Source organism: Carassius auratus, chromosome 14, assembly GCF_003368295.1.
Source record: "Carassius auratus strain Wakin chromosome 14, ASM336829v1, whole genome shotgun sequence".
Taxonomy (NCBI): Eukaryota; Metazoa; Chordata; class Actinopteri; order Cypriniformes; family Cyprinidae; genus Carassius; species Carassius auratus.
Genome location: NC_039256.1, coordinates 26,858,509 through 26,878,683, shown reverse-complemented (window position 1 = coordinate 26,878,683; position 20,175 = coordinate 26,858,509). Strand labels below are relative to the sequence as shown.

At 36.6% G+C, this 20,175-nt stretch overlaps 1 protein-coding gene across 5 annotated transcripts in view; it reads right to left on the bottom strand.

Moving 5' to 3' along the window:
- Window positions 1-20,175, bottom strand: part of mid2 (midline 2) — a 127,349-nt gene that overhangs the window by 62,568 nt on the left and 44,606 nt on the right. The gene's annotated exons all lie outside the window — the stretch shown is intronic.

Below are 20,175 nucleotides of genomic sequence, written 5' to 3'. Positions count from 1 at the left end.
CAAGCAACCTGAAACCCCTGACTGCTGCTTAAAATTATCTGACAGCTCCTGTGAGGAGCCAAAAGCTCTTCAACTCAGCAGACATCCTGAGATCTTGTATTAAACCTTTAACTCGACAGTCACTTATGACGGCAAGCCAAGAAGAGCATGTGATTAAAGCAGCAGTGGACCAGGTGGAAACTGGATGAAGGCATTATTGGAAAAATTAAATAACATGCAGATAAATGGTAATAAAAGCTTGTGTCCTTGTGTAATAGTCACCTTGATGGACAGCAGGGGGATTCTGTGTGAATAATAATCTTTGAAAGTATGTGTTAAAGTTATCACAATATGCCGATACTGACAATAAAAATGAATATTTAAAAAATAATAATACTGATATTATGTTAATTCTGTGTGATAATACTATAAATAATCTGCTTGACACTCCAACACAGTAGGTGGCAGTGTGGTGCCTTAATGTTGGTTGCCATCCTTCATGAAATAAAAAAGAAGACAACGCAGTGTATACTGTAGGTACAACATTACATGTATAGTTGCTATATTCGACCGTTCCAGATACATTGATGCATCCCCCATTTTGGATCAGACAACTTGCCGTCACTCACCATAATATCAATGAATATTCAAAGATATACATGCGTATTACCCATGCGTATGACGCACAGTCACTAATGAAGCATTAAGGTATATATTAGGGCTATATTATTGTATATATTATTGATCAGCACTGGCTTGGGATGGGTGTCATCACATGTCTCAACCAATGAGAGCATTTGGGGTGGGCCTTAGAATGCAGCATCGCTCATGACTTCATAAGTAGGAAAAAGGAAGTGTCTGATAGCACTTTAAGGCAGCAAAAAAGCACTCTCGCTCAGCACAGCGTCATTTTGTTTACTTTGTGGTTTATTATTTTTTCGGTCATTTGGGATGCGGAAAATACATTGCTTTACAGATCTATCACTTTTGCAAGTCAGAAATGTGTACGCAATCATGCTGCACGCATCGCTCTGACACTACATGCATACCGTGCTCTGGCCCACCTCTTCCAACAACGCCAGGGTCGGCTGAACGAACCTCGGCACGGAGCGATCACATGGGTCAAACGAACCGGGCTTTGGGGGTCAGACAAGCTCAGGCATGGTTAAGATTGCCTAGTGTGATACACCCTTATCCCACACACACGAGTCTCTAATCGCCTGCTCCCGCACTTGTCCATCAATTGTCGTCCTGCAATAGCGCAGGTCTCTACTCGGAAGGCGCCTGTTATAAGGCTCTGGATTCTGAGCATAACTTGTTTTTCTATGACTTTAAAGGAAATAATTTCCTATAAAAATGTTAATGCCCTGGCAGTGGCAAATAGCTTTGGTTTTATATTTAATTTGATTACATTAATGTTATAAGTTGAGATTTACAATAAATATGTTCAGTGCGACTATGTAAGAGGAATACTGCTATAAAAAGCACCTTATTTGTTTAATGTGTTTGCAAATGAAATGTTATTGAACTTGTGTTCATATAGCAGTACTTTTAAATGAAAAAAAGTGCACAATACACTACTTTATAATTAATTATTACATTTTTTAAATTTTAATCATTGCTTGGTCTTCATTGGCCAGTTAGAAGCAATGTTCTTTAAAAAACACTCCTCTAAAATGAATTGGAGATGTATGTGAATGGTGCGATTTTGCTATTAAACAGGTAAACTGCATCAATGCTATTCTGATGGGGACCAGCTGTGAATTGCAAAGCATTTTTAACTGCCAAAAAAGACAAAAGAAAATTGTGGAGACTGTGAAAACAGAATTGAGGCAAATTCTCAAACTCAGTCAAATAAAAAACCCAATTTCATAGCAATTGGGCTATATCTAAAAACAGAGTGAATGAACAGAACTATTCTATAACTAACCATCTTGGAAAAGTGAATTGTTTCACTTTAAAACACTCCTAGTTCCATTTACAACCATCCAAACACAAGGGACATATTGTATTAAAAATAAGCAAAAGCTTGCCTAGCAGTCAGGCAATTGTGCTAAAGTAGAATCCAGTGGTAAGTGGTGACTTTAACCAGGTATGCGATCTTATTTAAGATGACAATAAGAAATCTTGGCAGGTGTTGATTTGAAAGTATGGCTGTTGGTTGGAATAACCATTAGGTAGCATTGCCTTCTCAAGAGACATTCAGATGCTTATACACACACACACACACACACACGTTTGAGAACAATAAATCTTCAAAAATGTTAACTTTGATTAGTTAATGTGTACCTTAAACATACTTTGTCCATGCTAATAAATATTCTTTCAAAATGTGATTTCGGTAATAGAGACAGTTTTCAGCTTGGGCAAGCAATTCGCACAGCATTTCTTGCTCATGAAATCACCAACAAACCAATGAAAACATGCAACTATAATGACGATTGTTAGCAACATAGCACAGGCACCAAAGCTGTTGCTATGCATCCATTGCTATGCTATGCAAACCCTCTGTAATTAGCACAGATTTGCAGAAAATTACCATCAGTTGGCAAATAAATAAAATGTATGTGACATTTTTAAATGAATGCTTTATGTTGAACCAATTAAATGAGTCCCTGAACTCATTCTCTCAAATGGCTTGGGTATGCTGAGCATTCGCAGCTTATATCAACTAAACGCCCCTAGTAGAAATGGTGGGGCTCAGTGAAGGTCGTGATGAGGTCAGCAATGGACTCCAGCATCCTCTACAGCTGGTCTGATGTTTTGAATGCACATTTTAAGACATTTTAAAACATACAGAGAGAGTCAGGAGAGTAAGCCAGAAAGTTTAGCACATTAAATGTCTACTTTAAGTGTGACAGACAGAAGAAGGATGTGATAGACTGGAGAAGTGGTGAAGCAAACGGTTTACTTCTTTCAAAGAAAGACACCCCATATAATCTGATTATGATGAAGTGCTCCATATGAAGGCTGATCAGAGTCTGCCTTTGCTCACGAACAGCCTCTCTCAAGCACAAACAAGGATGCACACATTCTCAGAGCAGAGTCTGGCTTATTTGATCTGTTCTTGGCTTGATTAAGGCATTATTATCCCCTTTGATGTAGATTCGGAATCAGAAAGAGACAAAAAGCAGTCTCTATAAGGGATGACTCATATGGTAATGATTTAACAAAGTCGCTTAGTGTTCAATTGCAGACACAAGTGTACATCAGGTGACTAACTTGTTCGCCTAAACACAAAACTAGCTGCCTGGATGCTGATATATTTGCTAATAACATCCAAATATAATACATCTCTCTTAAAAAAATCTTACAACAGCCCACTCTTGCTAAGCAAGGCTAGTTTAAAAGATGGCAGTTGCATTTAATAGTCCTATCTCTGGCCTCCTGGGATTCTATTTTCTGTGCCTGTTAGGACAGAAGGAAAAATAAAAAGCAACCCTTGTGCGTCACTGAGAGGTATGGCATTTCTGGAACAATGACAATTAGCCTTGACTAAACAATAGAGACAGTTCACTTTTAAAAAGGCTCTAGGGACTGCTCTTCCTTGAATTATATGCATACTCTGATAATGAGACAATGATCACTTACAACACACATATAGGGTCACTGAAAATGAAACTTTCTCTGTTATTTTTAGCTGGACTAATCTACTACTACAATACTAATCGTAATCCATACATTTATAGAAATACATACATTTATGGAAACATTTAGTTTAATTCACATTAGTTTATACTAAAATCTGTCTGTCAATCCATGCCATATAATAATGACTGGTAATGTGGACAATACATGAATCGTAAATCATTTCAGATTTAACAAAAAAAGAAAAAAAAAAAATGGATGGATGGATGGACAGACAGACACATAGATCTGTGCCAGAAATTCAGGTAAGTAGGAAATCCAACCTATCACATTACATCCGTTTAAACACTTTTCCATACCAGCAATATTTCACCAAGTGTCTGACCGACACGGATTTTAAAGTGGCTTATAACTAGATAGCTCAGTGGTCAATAAAGATGCCATTCCAATTTAGCCTGAAAGTAAACATTTCCTCAAAATTTGCTAAAATTTTGGATTTCGATACAAAGTAAAACTAGTAGGACACTGTAATCCTTCATAAACCTGTCATAACAAAGACCTACCATCTAGATGGCATTATATATAGGCCATTCCAGTCAGGACACACGATAACTGACTGTGCTAGCCTGTCCAGAATAAGGAAGTATGTTGTTTGATGTTTGTAAGTGGATTACTATGGCGCTGGGTGGGCCAGTGGGTCAGACTCCGCCCTGCGGCCCAGACACTCTAATGGAGCCATTTATCTCCTGTCAACCTGCAGCTGGTTACTGGTTCCCCACTGCCTCCTCTGCCACTTTTGTAGCCAGGCAGCTGGAATCACAGGCAGAGAGGAAGTCTAGACCGGACACAGCACCACTGGAGCACTACCGCAGCCCCACACCTCACGGACGGATGAAGACACATCGATTAAAAATGAGCCACTGGACTTTGGGGATTCCCAGAGCTCTGCTGTTAGGACAGGTGCCAGGGAAGCCATTCGCAGTTTATCACCTCTGAATTTGTTACGAATGACCTCCCGACAAGCCGAGCGGCAGCTGATGTGAGCAGGAGGGGTGTTTAAGAAAGACAGGATTCCCAAAGGTGGCAAATTCCGCCCCGGAGGATTCTTAGAAAGAACCATTTTGTGCTGGATAGAGTTCTTGAGTTGATTTACAGTCATCTGGAGATGAAAACTTTTAGATATTACTCCATAGGTTCTTGAGATCAGTGTATTGTTACATTGATTTATGAGATCTGTAAAGCACCAGTACATAAAGCTCTTTGCAGAAAATAAATAAAATTCTCACATGGCATTGAAATACTGTTGTTTGAACTCAAATGAATGTTTATGCTACAGACATGAAGATCTAAATATTGAGGCTTGTCGAGCAGATGTCTGCTTTTGTGATTCTGCGAAATCTTCAAGAATATATGTACATGGGTGTATCTTAAAAATTATAAAAAAAAATAATAATAAAAAAGATCCGTAAGTGATCAGCTCACGTTTAAACTCCATACGGAAATAATCCTAAATCAGGCAGCGTCGCACAAACTCTCGAAGATCTGTCAATGCAGAGTTTTCCCCTCACTGCATTACTACGTACAGTAGCTGGGATACGTTTATGAAAAACTCAATCCCAGGATAGTGCTGGAGTGAATAAGAGCATGCAGGTGTGTTTTAAATGAAGTGTCTGGCACAGAATCCACGACTCTTCACCACCGCGAACATTCACCATTCTCCTATCCACCTTCAACTGCTAAATCTTGCCGCTGTATAAATATGACACACGTTATGGAGAACCCACACTGAGTAATAATCTGCTCACCCACAGCTAACACTTTGAGCTGAACAGGTGAGCCATTGTACAAGCGCAGGCACTGAACATGTGTCTTCGGCACAGTAAAGCTGTCCACGCAATAAGTGACATGCTGATTTTCTGCAGTGATTAGCATTAACAAAAGACGCGAGTGAGAGAGGAATTAGTATGCAGTGAGCATTCCTCAAATATCAAACGAGAACAAAAGGTTATGTATGTTAATTACAAATTACAGGATTACCCCACCGACAACTTCATGTGGAACTGAGACATGTCGCTAATTAAATAAGCGTTCTGAAGTACACAGCGGCGCTAGAACAAGGCCCAAAGGGTGAATATGCCTTTAACATGTTGAAGTATTGCTTAAACAGGCGGTTTATTTCATCTCCCGTGGGACAGTGTAATGAGGGTATGTGTAAGGCCTGTTTTTAGCTGCACCGCAGTGAGATTTCAGCTGTGAGTGGATAGCCTGGCTTCAACACAACCAAACCATGGAGCCACACAGGGAGAGTCGACACAAGGCTGCCTAGATCCCAAAAGTAAGTGGTCAGTCTCTCAAACCATAAGTGCTACTTTATTTATTTTTAATGTCAAAGATTGAAGTAGAGGGCAAACTTGGGATAATTGCAGTAGATGTGTTTTTATAAGGATACACAATAGCTGTCTGGTCACCGAGGTCATAGATGGCCATTCACATCATGCGTTTTCTCCACTTCTAAAAGGGCCATAAACAACCATTTATACGTTTTTTGGTCAGAGTAGATTTTTTTATAGTTTTGAAATAAGTATTTTTCATTCATCAAGACTACCATTACATTTTAAAATAACTATGAAATAACTATCAAATACAGCGTACAGCTTGCAAACGAGACTCAAGTCAGTGTAGTCACTGACTGTTTATATGATAACATGTATCTAAAAATTTTATCATTTTTTATTTTGTCAGTATACCATTAAACAAACAAACATGTATTGATGTCTATTATAATTAAGGGCAATTATTTAATTGCATTTATGCCAGATTAAAAAACCTTCCAAATCCTTCAAAATCTATGAATAAAGAAACCTTTAGCAAGAACTGTTCAAAATTGAATTTTTATTTTATTGAAATGATCTTATTGGCAATGAAACTTCATTTTTCCTCCAAAAAAAATATTTATTTCTTACAAGTATTAAAAGAATGGAGCTGTTAATTAACCAGAATCGTTAAGAGGAATCAGAACCAAAGTCGTTAAATTCGTTACGATTCCAGTCACTCTTTCCATCCCATGTAACAATCCCCAGAGGTGTGCTTTGTTGTATTTTTGGCAGATCATGTTGCACATCAAATGTCAGTTTTCCACACTAAGAGTTCAGCTTCTGCTTCACTGGCCTCTGTTCATGTTCTCCACATCCGCTCTGACACTGGACTGGCTTAATCAAACATGTGAATCTATTCATAGAATGTAAACAGTGTCGTGGTGGCTTAGTTTTGTGGGAATCAGAGCAATGACCACTGACTAGAGATTCAACGCTCTGGCATCTGTAAAAACACGGATGAGTAACCTTCATGATCGAAGATCGCAGATCCAGGTCAGAGCACATCTGGTGCCCTAGCACTCGAGAATAACAAGCTTGTGAAATGATGGAAGAGGCTTCCTTTGTCCCAGATAGGGAAGTGGCAGGATCTCCATGTGAGAGGGAGGGGAAAACGCCACTGGAAATGTGTGTGTTTCACAACATTCTGCAGTCACAAATAGAATTGTAAAAAATAAAGTGTGTAATTTTTTTTCCCAAGAAAAGCCATTTGTAGGCTGTCTTCCTGAAACACTGTGATTCTGTGGTGCTTTTGAAAATAATGTGAAATGTTGATTTCTGGCACACAATTGTGGAAGGGACAGAACTGAATTGGCAGTTTAAGTGTTTAGAAACCCTTTTTGGAATTGTATTTCATTTATTTTATTTTTTTTAGTATTTCTGTTTAGCGCTGCTAGTGGCACAGCTATTACATGCTTCAATTTTAACAAATTCAGTATCTCAACACCTAAAATAAATAACAAAAATTAAGTAAATATATAATAATATATACATTGTTTTATTTAGGAAAGCATTTATTTGATCTTTTACATTGTAAATATATATATATATATATTTTTTTATACAGTTTTACAAAAAAAAAAAATTCAAGTAAATGATGTTTTGTTAAACTTAATCAAAGAATCCTTTAAAAATCCTTTTGTCATTTGATTGGTAGTATGCAAAAATAAATATCCAATATATAAAATATAATTAGTAGTATGCAAAAATAAATATCCAATATATAAAATATAATAATCATTCAAATGGATTCACTCTATAGTCCGAGAGTAGTTTGTTCTAGTTAGAGAGTTTAAGAGTTTAAATTACAGCAAGCATCAATGTGACATGATAAATTTGACTTTTTTTTTTCTCCATAGGAGCTTATGACTGACTTATTTCCCTGAACAATCTTCAGCCCAGAATTGAGGTCAAAACCTCAGTTTCACTAAAACAACAGTTTCTGTTTGTAAAATTAATTATTTATCACCTGTGGATGGAACTGACACCAAATAGACCAATCACAGCAGCGTTAACACTCTAGATAGACTTGTAATTTTCCTAATGCTGTTAGCTGGAGAGGTGTCTAACACTAACAGAACACCTTCATGCTTGTTTTTTCTCTCTGCTACTCCAAAGCACTTCCATTATTGATGTGCATTTGCTCTGGTGAGAACAAAATGGGATAAAAATGCAGCACAAAACCGCATGAAACATTAAACCCAGATTATAGAGAAACAGGCTAAATAAAAAGAGCTGTTGAGAGTTGGTTACGTGTATTGCCCTAGTGTTCCTGACAGACGGACTACTGACCCCATGTCTTCACCTCCAGTACCTTCAGGGAGGAGACAGAGGTGAGAACTTGAAGGAGTGCTTGTGCCGCTGTGTCTAGTGGTGAATCGAATCCTCACAGGAAGCCACAGAAGAACATAGGAACGAGAACAAACTGTCCCATTGGAGCTAAAAGAAGAGTGTCAGAAGGTTTTAAGCTAAGGTTCAGCATCAGAGCACAAAGATTCTTTGATTCCTCAATTTTAAATGTCAAGGAATCGATTCACAAACATTAAAGATAACAGTAAATTTCTCTGAAGTTTCTAGCCTGAAATTTTCTGTCAAATTCTTTAATACTTCCTCTATTTCACGGATTTTGGAGAACAAGATGCATTGAATCTCCAAACATTAGTAGGTCTGGTTCAGCATTGCGGTGAAGGTCCCCGCTGACATGCATTAAGAATTTGATCAATGGGAGTGTAAACATGCAAAAGCTGCGTCAAATCCTTTTGTGATGCCGCACCGCAAACACACTTGCACTCGCAAAAATTCATTTTCAGTCTCCTTTCATTTCTTGTTTGCTGACATGGGGCGCAGAACGTGTGACACAAAATGTGCGAAGAACTGATGACCAAACTAATGCCGTACCTTTCCTCTAAAATTCCTATAAATATGCTAATTTCCCATAGCCTGAATGAAATGCAGCCTGTGTCGCACATAAATGGCAATCTGATGGGTTGCTGCGTTGAGTCTCAAATGTACTAATCTGCATTCCCATCTGACAATAATGAACAGCAGAATCTGCTACAGTATCATAGCTATCTCTGATCCTATCCAAATACTTATGATATTCAAAACAGGTGCTTGCATATTTCACCATATCTAGAGCTAATAATGGTTGCTACTATCATGTTTTAGTTTTTTTAGTGTTTTGTCTTTTATTATTGTATTTTTTTTTTTATACAAGACACCCAATGTGCTCTTCATTAATGTATTTTTAGCAATCCATACAGATTTTATTAGCAGGATGAAAAATGTATTCTATGTGAAAGTGCAGTTTTTGACTCAGTCTTGCATGACCAATCAAATGGACTTATTAGCTGATGGCCTTTCTCTGTTTTCTATGAATTTGCGGGCTGAATGCTTATGTAACCTTTCAAACCCACCTAGCATTTCCTCAAGGCCCTAAAGTAAAATGATTTATAATATTGCATGCTGGCCTTTCTCATTCAGAAATATAACTGAGGAAAGATTTGGGATGGGTGTCTCCCTCCATCTCATTATTAAACCACAGAGGCACATGACGCTGCACATGAACTCACAATACTCCGGAAACTCCTCTTGGGAATGAGGAAATCAGAAAATTAGTAGCGTGAATCAATACGTGGAAGTTTCTTCAACTAAAGGGACTTGTGACTTTAGCGGTATGATGGTGTATCACAGTTTAAAGGGGAAGTCGTGGCCTAATGGTTAGAGGGTTGGACTCCCAATCGAAGGGTTGTGGGTTCTAGTCTCGGGCTGGCAGGAATTGTGGGTGGGGGGAGTGCATGTACAGTTCTCTCTCCACCTTCAATACCACAACTTAGGTGCCCTTGAGCAAGGCACTGAACCCCCAACTGCTCCCCGGGCGCCGCAGCATAAATGGCTGCCCACTGCTCCGGGTGTGTGCTCACAGTGTGTGTGTGTGTGTGTGTGTTCACTGCTCTGTGTGTGTGCATTTCGGATGGGTTAAATGCAGAGCACAAATTCTGAGTATGGGTCACCATACTTGGCTGAATTTCACTTCACTTCACTTCACTTTAAAAGTGTACGGTTATCATACCGTAAACATTTGCATATCTACAGTTTAAACAAAGATGAATTAAAATAATAATAATAATAATCACACTGACACATTTGCAACTTTTTTCTGCTCGGCTGCTTTTGCATTTTGGCTGCTTACATGCACGTACAGTTAAAGCCAGTAAAATGCAACATACCATGTAAAGATATGTTGAATTTATAACTAGTTATAAGTTAAGGCTGTATGATTTCCATGATGCAGATTGAATCCCGGATACAAATTGCAGCTTGATTTGAAATGTTGCATATTTAAAATATTCCGCTGATATTAAACTTTTTCTTTGTCCTTTACACACATGCTCTATAAAGTACACAATATAGAATATTTTCATTTGAAAAACTAAAATGGTTAATTATTTTTTTTATTTAAATTATTTGTTCTCATTTTAATAGGAAAAACCGCTATATATATATATATATATATATATATATATATATATATATATATATATATATATATATATATATATATATATATAAACACACACACACACATTAATAATGTTACAAAAGATTTGTTTTAAAGAAATACTGTTGGTTTTTAAGTTGTTTTATGTCAAATAAATGCATCATTGGTGTGCATACAAGAGCAATAATAATGAATATAAATGCATGTAAGGAATGGAAAAAAAACTGTTTCCAAGACAGTTTTAATGGGAGCTTAAAAATAGAAAAGGAGAAATTAATTTATTTTTTAATTATAATCAATCTATAGAACATGTAATGCAAGTAAAAAAAAAAAAAAAAAAAACACACCCATGTATAGAATGCTCTGGTTCTTTTGCCTTTTCTTATATCTATTAGTATCTTGTATACTAGCACCTCTAGCAGCTGTATGCTACAGTGTGTGTCCTTGTGGGTGCTGTGTGATCAGCCAACTATCGGGCACCTCAGATAACCCGTGCGATCACTCGGGTCAGTGTCCTCAAACACTCCTCCATTGAAGCACCCATATAAAAAAGCACTCTCGGAAACAAGTGCTGCTGCTGCTTATTAATAATTAAACGGCTGTTTGTGAGGTGTTACAAGGTTGCTAACTCATGCAGAAGGTGGGCAGATAGCAAGGAAAAGAGTGCAAGGGAAGTGCAAGACAGACGTGTCAGAGATGTTGGCGTGTTTCCAAAGACCCCCAGAGATGTAGAACCCCTCCTGCTTTTGGCTGAAGGATATGCTATTTATAAGCTGCTGTAATGTTTGGTATTTCCTCTGGGATGGGGCAGGGAGAAAGCATTGTTTTCCTTGGCTGACTTTGATTGTTTTCCTGATTCTTTTTGTTGAAATGTCAAAGTCTTGCTGTTGCGTTTATGCATTTCCATGTGTTGAGTTGAGAAGTCCATTATCCCCCCCACCCATCATAGTCATAATGTTTACATTTTCTGCCATAGACTATGGCTTTGCAGTGTACAGTTGCACAACGGTCTAAACCATTCCATTTTATGTTCGTTCAACACCCTGTAGGCCTCACATTTAACACTGTGGATGCACCACTGACTAAACAATGGCGATCCAATGGAGATCAAATGCCAGCGTAAGACCAATTGGTTTTCAAGGATATCAGCTTTATAAATTTACATGAAGTCCCACTCCAAGTAACTCAACACTTAAAAGTGCCAAATCAAAGAAAACAATGCTCTTTGCTTTTTTTTTGTTTTAAAGCACACTACTAGTTAAAAGTTAAGGGTCGGTAGGAATAATCAAAATTACAGTAAATACTGTAAAAGTGTAAAATATTATTAACATTTTAAATAACTGTTTTGTCATGAGATCAGGCTCGTATCAACATCTATTCAGTATAACTCTAAATACCTATGCCAAGCTTGGCCCATCAAAACAGCATTTACATATAGAATATTTTATGGCACAACAGCAAATATATCATGTTTAATTCAACAACTATGGTGTTTCTGACATAAGAAATAACATTATCATCAGACTTAAATATCTAAATGCTATTAAAGTGTATAAAATATGGCTTATTTTACACCAAACTTTCTGTATTAGATGTGATGCGGTCTCCACCACTGTTCAATTTCAGTTTTTTTTTTTCTATACTGAATGAGATAATCAGCCATCAGACAGACGGCTTAAAAAAATATGCTTTGACAATAAGCTATAGATAGCATTCCATGGCTAGAAACACAAACATATGGCTCGTTTGTATTCATAATTCATGGATTATGCATTGCATAAATTGAAGAGAGCTTTTCAGTCATACTCTATAATCCTGCTCTGCCTCAAGTTGGGCTGTTACTGAGCCGACGGAGAGCGTAGGAGTCTCCGTTCTTTGTGTTCACATGATGGTGAAATGAGTAAGTGTGAGCGAGTTAGCTCTTCATCCCTTCTCTTCCTCCTACCTGCTCTCCGAGCCTCTTCCTGTATTCCTAACAAAGGACTATAAATCCAAGCTCAGCTTAAATGTGCAGAGCTCCTTCTGCTGAGATTCAGAGTAAACATGCAGGAGTTGAGGAGGAGTTGTGCACGTGGATTTATTTTTATGGTTTTATATGGTCATAAATGAGTCAAGATCAGATGATGTGCATGCTGAAATATTGACTGCTGATGCTAGTAAGGTCTCCGGAGTGCACGTCACAGCCTGTACAACATTTGGGTGTTATTACTAATTCAAAGTCAACATGGCATTAAAATTCCCTGCATTTACTTAATAAATGTTTCCTAAATGTGTCATAATTCATCAGAATATATCTTTTTTTTTTTTTTTTTTTTTTTTTTTTTATAGAATTACTATTCACAAACTTTCTATTTTCTTTCTAAATATTTGAATAAATTTGAATAATACTTCACATTACAGATATTAATGCACTGCGAATGGCAGTGAAAGTCATGTCTTATATTCTTCCTTTTCAAAATTGGAAAGATTATTTAAACGTTTTTAGAAAATACGTCTCTAATGCTAAGCAAGTCTGCAATCATTTGATCAAAACTACAGCAAAACAGTTGTATTGTAAAATATTGTTACAATTAACTTATTTTATATTTTAATATATTTACAATTCAATGTATTCCTCTAATGGCAAAGCAACCATTTTTCAGTATCAAATAATCCTTCAGAAATAATTTAATATGCTGATTTGCAGCTCAAGAAACATTTCTTATTAAAAAAGCTGTGCTACTCAATTTTTTTCACTGAAAATGTTTCTATGATCATTTATATAAACAGTATTTATTTTAAATAGAAATCTTTTATAACATTGTAAATGTTTTTACATTTTATAAATGTAATGCATTATTTAAAAAAAAAAAAAAATTAACAGATTCAGCAAATACTTAAATGAGAAATAACTTTGTTAGTCTTTTGAACGATTCATTACATATTCCCAGCTCAAAAGAGTCGTTAGTTTGTGAATCAGTTTGTTTTTGTGTGCAACTCAAAGAAAGATATGCGGTCTATTTTTTTATTATCACATTCAGTTCCTCACACTGCAAAAATATCTCTTTGCTGCACTGTAGATTCACTATCGGCGTAGGAAACACCTCATATATTCTTACAGGATCAAAGTAAGTATCTGTGACAATGCTTATATTTATACAGTATAAAAGGTGCACTTGTGCGTCTGCTAGAGTTGAAATGCACACATTGTGTGTCTATAATCATAACCCTAAGCCACACTCCACCCTGTCTGTGCTTTACCGGCCCTGGAGGACGAGGTTCTGGGGTGAGGCTGGATGACGCCACTGCCTGACCCCCGTGCCAGGTGAGATCACAGGATGCAGGCAGACACACGCATATGTACGGGTACGGCAGCTGGCTTTTAACAGCCACAGCGGGAGCCTCCCTCAGCTGCCGCAGGAAGCTCCTGACCTCATGCCTGGCTCCACCTCCACAGCAGCACAGCCGATTAGTCCCATATGCTCACCTCTGCATCAACCAGCACAGAGACGGAGCAGATGCGGGTTGTTCTGATGTGCTCACAGCTGTACAGTGTATGCATTATATATCAGGGTGTCAAACAACATAGACGGGGTTTATGAAGGTTTGATGAAGGTAAATTTCAAGGAGTAGTTCACTTCCCAAACAAAAATGTACAGATATTGTACTCACTCCCTTATCCAAGATGTTGTCTGTCTTTCTTTCTTTCATGATAAAATTTTTTTTAATTAATTTTTTATACATACAAAAAAACAACATCCCAACATCCATTAGTAACAAAATACAAAAACTTGATGGTTTTAAAAATGGCTTAACTCTATAATTTGACACTATATAGGCCACTCCCCACACATATGAAAAAAGTATCTGCTGATGCAGTATTACAGAAATGGCAGTTGTAATTTGGTTGTTGCTTCATTTTGAATATTTTGCTAGAAGTTATTATGCATGCTATATCAATAACTTTGAAATATATATGACGATGAACCAAGTTTTTAGAGGTTAAACTGAGGCTAGACCACACTTTCTCTCAAGTTTACAGATAAATTAAGGCCAGATAATTCCAGATTCCAAACAGATTTGACAGAAATAGTTTCACCACACACCACGGAAACAGATGGTCGACCAGAAGATGGTATGTCTTTCTTTCTTTAGTCGTAAATAAATGATGTTTCCTGAGCAAAACATTTCAGGTTTTCTCTCCATATAATGGACTTCTATGGTGCCCCTGAGTTTGTACTTACAAAATGCAGTTTAAATGCAGCTTCAAAGGGCTCTAAAAGATCCCACCCGAGGAAGAAGGGTCTTATCTAACAAAACGATCAGTTCTTTTCAAAAATAAATTACAATTTATATACTTTTTAACATCAAACGCTCGTCTTGTCATACCTCTGCATGAATTCAATTTTCTCCGCTGATGACAGTTAGGGTAGGTCAAAAAACTCCCATCTCATTTTCTCCTTTTAACTTCAAAATCATTCTAGATTGATCTACATTTGATGATTTTGAAGTTGGGTGAGAATATGAGATGGGTGTTTTTAGCCCTACCCTGTCTTGGAGTAAAAAAAAAAAATAAAAAAAAATAATAATAAACGGAGCTCATGCAGAGCTACACAAGCATTTGAGGTTAAAAAGTATTTAAATCCAGCTGGGATATTTTAGAGTCCTTTGATGCTACATTTAAACTGCATTTTATAAGTTAAAAGTTGGGGGACCATAGAAGTCCATTATATGGAGAGAAATCCTGAAATGTTTTCCTCGAAAAACATAATTTCTTAATGAATGAAGAAAAGAAGACATGAATGAAGAAAAGAAGACATGAATATCGCGGATGACAAGGTGGTACATTATCTGTAAATTTTTGTTCTGGATGTGAACTTCTCCTTTAAGGCCATTTTAAAGGGATAGTTTACCCACCATTTACTCAATCTCATATTGTTCCAAACCTGTATGAGTTTCTTTCTTTTGTTAAACACAAAAGAATGCATTTTGATGAATGTTGCAACAGAAGCAAGAAACTCATACAGATTTGGAACAACTTGTGAGTAAATGACAACAGTATTTTAGTCCAATACAGTAATCCAGATAGAATAGGTAACACTTGTTAAATATTAACTATGACATTTCTCTTAATAAATTCTTAATTGGCTGCTTATTAATAGTTAGTAAGGTAGTTGTTAAGTTTAGGTATTGGGTAAGATTAGGGATGTAGAATAAGGTCAAGTAGAATAAGGCATTAATATGTTCTCAATTAGCACTAATACATGGCTAATATTCTAGTAATATGTATGCTAATAATCAACTAATAATTTACCATACAATTTTCTGACAAATGAATAAAAAAATATGATTAAACAAAGAACAGATATCTTTCAGTTGGATCTGATCTGGAGTGCAGAGACCTGAAGACCTGCTGAAACCTTGACAGAGAACAGCATCTGGTCAACCGAAGATCTAATAATTTATGTTCCTGATGCATCAAATTTCACATAATCCGACAACATGACGACTAGTCTCGAAGGACAAGTTTAAATGCAGTTCAGGGTTTTTCCTTAAAATGAGCACCAAAATTGTCTACAAATTCAGTCTGTCACTACTAATTATAACAGCTTTTCAGATGGTCTTAAGCTTCCCAAATGATTTACAGTCCCATGATTTGAAATGGATGTGTTAGTGGTTTGGGTCTCTACAGAGACTTGTCTGGCACTGAACAGACCAGAGCCCATTTCCTGCTGAGCTGCAGTTTGCAGGAGGAAGTGGTAAAGCTGCAGTGGAACAGCCTGTACATGAACAGCCACCCCCAGGGTCAGCGGTCCTGTGAGAGTCAACCGCCCATCTCACTTCCAGCGTCTCACAGCTCTCTGGGAACAGTAGGATGGAGATCAACATGGGCAGAAAATCCAATTAAGCCTCATTATTTTTTCAGGACACACTCAGGAATGTGACATACACAAGCTGAAAGTTAGAGGCGGTACAGAGAAGTCCCAGAACCAGAGGCAAAGTGAAAGCATCCGGTGCAGCTCAGAGGTGTGCAGCGGAGAGGAAGAGCAACAGCATCGCACTGGCTGTTTTTATGGGAAGATCCAATCTTAGACTTGGTTTAGTTCACAATGTTTCCAATTGGTACCATGAAAAGGAAGTAGTTTAGTTATGCTAAAAATCAGGCTGATTTTTTCAGCAGCCATTGCTCTGGTATTTCGTGTCAAATGATCCTTCAGAAATCATTCTAAAATGTGGATGGTAATAATATTTTTTGTGGAAGCTGTAATACATTTTTAATATTAGGATTCTCTGATGTACAGAAAGTTCAAAAGGACAACATTTAATTTAAATGTAAATATTTTGTAAGATTATAAATGTGCTATGTGTCAAAGCTGAGTAATCTTTTTAACTTATGCTACAGCAGTATAAAACTAAGTGTAATTTTGCATTAAATATGATTTTCAATATGTCCATTCAGAACAAAACAGTGTCAAAAACTTGATTTATTTGAACAGGATTTGTTTTCTGTTTTTTATCGTGCAAAATTAGTTTTGAAGCTTCTCAATAAAAGCAACCATTTTCAAGTCATTTTAGAGCAAATACATATCACCAGAAGGCACCTATTTTGCTCTACTTCTAAAATATGTGACTTGTTTATGAAAGAACAAGAGCTAGTCTGTTTAAAACCTGCTTGTTTGCCACATGTATGCAAATAATCAGCAGATAGTTGTGTTGATACTCATTTATTATATATGATATATGAAGTCTAAATGCTGACTGTGAATCACACAAACAAACCATGGGTCAACATCAGGACCATCCTGATACCTTTGTGTCTCATGAATACACAGTGTGACACTGAGAAATAACCAAGGATTTAAACAGAATCATCTCACCCTGAATAAAACATGTGACTGGGAGCGTGTGATCAATATTCAACACCTTCATTAGGTACACAACGACCTTACAGCACAAGGCACTGAGATTTACCTGTCCCCTCAGTGAGCAGACACGATCAGTGTGGCGTCTGCTAGGGACTGTGCAAAATGTACCCTTCACGCTTCTCTCAGAGCCAGTCCAATCCAGACGCAGTCCCCAGCCAGCCCCTCTAGATGTTCCTCTCAACAGAGCTCTATGTGAGCTGAATTTGAGGCCATATGATGTAGCTGTAGTGTTTGCTACTTCTGCTCTGATAATTCCTATGATATAGTTCATATATCATCAAACGACACTGCTTGCATGTTTGGTTTAGCATGCAGTCGGCGAAGACAATCCAAAAAAAAGCCTTGCTCAAGTTTTGTGCAACACATTTTTATCTCCTCTCATTCAATTCAGCCTTCAAGCAAAGCAGGTGAAACATAATTTATTTTGCAGTGTAGAATCATCAGCGACTGAATAGCAGCACACTCTTTATAGCTTTATAGCTGACCACAATGAATGCAACAGATAATTTCATCATCATAATGGGGGGAGAGCTGAAGAAGCATAGATATCTACAATTATGGACAAAAAGGTTGCATGTACAGTAGACTAAAAATAGCACTAACTATTTCCGACAGGAAGGGTGCGAGAACTAAATGTTGTGAAAAAGATATTGTTTCTGTTTATTGTGGTTCTAACAGAGTTCCTTGTGGAATGCTGACAACAATGCAACCTTATAAAATACAGCCACACCTGCCTGCTTTCAACGAAGGGAAGTAAAACTGCCACATCCCTGAATTAGGAATTGCAATGCATTTTAAGCATAGTAACAAGTGTATAGTGCATAGTTACAATGCACATGTCATTTACTCATACTATATGGTTATGGATAGGGCTGGGCGATATGTATAGTCAGAATACTTATATACATCTTTTTTTTAAGAAATTTACTTTATTCAGCAAGGATGCATTCAATTGATCTAAAGTTGACAGTACATACATGCATTAAGATATTTTAGGTTTTTTACTTTAAATTCAAAGAAACCCTAAAAAAGTATATCACGGTTTTCTTTTTCAACATTGATAAAAATAAATGTTTCTAATGCAGCAAAACATATTTTGATGATTTTGAGAATGATTTTGAGGGACCATGCGACACTGAAGTCTGGAGTGATGATGCTATATAATATAATAATATAAATGAATTACATTTTTAAATCTACTCAAAAAGAAAACTTAAAAAAAAAATGTAATAGTATTTCAAACTTTATTTATGATTAAATAAATGCAGCCTTAGGGAAACATCTTTCAAAACAAGTAAACTTTTAATAATACCTGTATATAGCAAATAAATATAGCTGGTTATAAGTATATTAGTGGACATACATTCCTAAATGCTGTTATTCCTTGTCAAATAAATTCTCACTGCATTTTACCAGCATTTTTAATCAAGTTGACTTTAATATCTGTTTGGTCAATGATGATTCTTCAAGATTTATAAAAAAAAAAAATAATTTTGTTAGGCTTGCAAGCTGCTGCAATTTAACCACATCAACAATAAATGGGTAAGTTAACACAACAGTGCTCACAGCTAAAAAGGCATTCAATTTAAGTTTTTTTTTTTTTTTTCCAGTAAGTGCAATTACAATTATAGAATAAAATAACAAAATGGCATTTCATGGTTGCCCTCTGACCATGCAACAGTCCATCATACTTTTGTTTTTGTCTCTAGGGCATGAACAATGGCGAGGGCAAAAAAGAAACACGGTTCAGCCCATTTCAGCCTTCTGTTACCCAGCACATCATATCATATAATTATGCTCTTATTCATGTGTAATTCAGCTGAGAGAACCTGCCATGTCATGAGCCACAGGAGCGTAAAAAAAGAGGTGCCTTCAAACCAAGTGTACACTCAGTTTGTTTTGCTCAGAGAGTCGCAGCTGAATAAAAGTCATGTTTTTTTAAGAGCTAACCATCCCTACTTTAGCTGGCAGTAATCGAAGCCTGTGTGAAAGAACATGAAGGGACTGACAGCTATGGTGCACATGCCACTAAAGATCACTTTTATGAATTCTAGTCACAAATGTTAAATGGTTTAGCGTGTAAGTTATGTTAGCCAACAGTAGTGCTCTTTCAACATATCAGATCAATCTGCCACATAATCTTTTAAAACTGACAGCTGCTAAATGACATTTTAATGACCTTCAACTCAGGGTCTGCCTACAGCGTGTTCTGCATGCCAGCGGAACAAACAAACCCCCCAAATACCTGCTTTTTGTTAAAGGACTCTGACAGCCTTTGATGAAAGCTCGACAAAACCCCACACTTACAACAGACTTTATATTGTAAAACGAAGTGTAAACAATCACTTACAAATCAAAACCAGCTGAGGTATGAAAACAATTAAACCGGATTCCTGAGATCAAAACTGTTCCAAACCTCTTTTGATTTATGCCCCGATTCGAAAAAGAAGTAACACGAGTTTCCAACGTTTTCAAACGTTAGTGAGTAATGCTAACTAAAAACGACACACTACAACTACTAATGTCATTTGTAGTTGTTTTTTAGTAGCATTACTCACTAACGTTTGGTAACATTACTTTAGGTGAGCTTTTTATTCCCCATAGAACTATATATTTATTTATTTTTTATTAAAAACTATGCACAACAGCTGATTACAATTATATTCTTATATGTTCTTTAAACACACTTCTCACTCTGCTCAGGTAGTTTTTAGCCTATTTTTAAAAGAAACATAATGTGTAAATATAAAGAAAATTTTTTTTTTACATTCGCTAACATTTTTTTATTTATTTATTGAGAACTAACTAGTGCATGTTAAACTAATCTTTC